At 43.6% G+C, this 1,098-nt stretch overlaps 1 long non-coding RNA gene across 1 annotated transcript in view; it reads left to right on the top strand.

The window, feature by feature from the left end:
* The window catches only part of LOC108295988, a 1,646-nt gene extending 797 nt beyond the window's left edge, over nt 1-849 (top strand). Inside the window, exon 2 of the long non-coding RNA XR_001821693.2 lies at nt 275-849. This is a non-coding gene — a long non-coding RNA (uncharacterized LOC108295988). The remainder of the gene's footprint in view (nt 1-274) is intronic.
* The last annotated feature ends 249 nt before the right edge of the window (nt 850-1,098 follow it).

Here is a 1,098-nt window from a genome sequence, read left to right as displayed (position 1 = left end):
TGCCACCATGCCCAGCTAATTTTTTTTTTGTATTTTTAGTAGAGACGGGGTTTCACCATGTTGACCAGGATGGTCTCGATCTCTTGACCTTGTGATCCACCCGCCTCGGCCTCCCAAAGTTTTTTTTCCTTTTTATACCAGTCAGACTTTTGACCTCCCTCTCCCTGTGCAAACCAGTAAAAGACCTTGGGATTTTTTGAACTGTCCTTAACCCTCCCTTGTGTGTTTTAATACATGTTTTCTAATAACTCTGTTTGTCTCTTCTCACCTTCAGGCCATCAGACTCCAAATGGTCATGCAACCGGAGCCACGGATGATGGCCCCTTTTGCTGGAGACCCTTAGATAGGCCTCTGAAGAAGATCTGACCACCATTTTCCCAAAATAGAATCGACCTTATGGCTCAAACACCTCCCACCCCCTGTCATTAGGGAGCAGTTAGGATTGGTTTTTGTTCTTATCCTTATCTTTATTCTAACAGAAGATAGATGTACATTTTTAGAGCGGGGAATGAGGCAGCCAAATGCCTAGCCAGATAATAAAGGGTCCCTGGAGAATCTCTGAGCGGCCCCACAAGTATTTGCATTAGATGTTTTCGTGCAAATGAGGGAAGCTTCTCAGGGCTTATCTGGGCATGCCCACAGTGGACTGGAGCCCAACAAGCACACTAGCGGGTGGAGCTATGGGGAATTCAAACCTTATGCAGGGGAGAAACCTGCTTTCTTCAGTTTATGTGGTGACCTGGGAATCAATCTATGAGGTAGAGGACCTATTAGCAGGTCTCCATCTCACTTTGCTGAGTTTTTTTCTTTCTTTTTTTCCAATAAAGTCCTGCTGTATTCACCCTTCAATGTGTCTGTGTGCCTAAATTTTTCTGGTCATGTGACAAGAACCTGGATTTTAGCTATTCTAAGGAGCAAAGTTCTACAGCATTTCTCCACTACTGGTTTTTAAATAAATAAAGCTGAAATACTAATATAATCTTGTCTTTCAAATTTCAAAAGACAATCCTTTACTCTCCCCTCGTCCTCTTTAAAAGAGGTCTGGCTGAGTCACTAGGCCGTTGCTATTTCAAGTGTGATCCTTGGACCAGCAGCATC

Source organism: Cebus imitator, unplaced genomic scaffold, assembly GCF_001604975.1.
Source record: "Cebus imitator isolate Cc_AM_T3 unplaced genomic scaffold, Cebus_imitator-1.0 Scaffold673, whole genome shotgun sequence".
Lineage (NCBI taxonomy): Eukaryota > Metazoa > Chordata > Mammalia > Primates > Cebidae > Cebus > Cebus imitator.
This window is presented reverse-complemented; position numbering and strand designations above follow the sequence as displayed.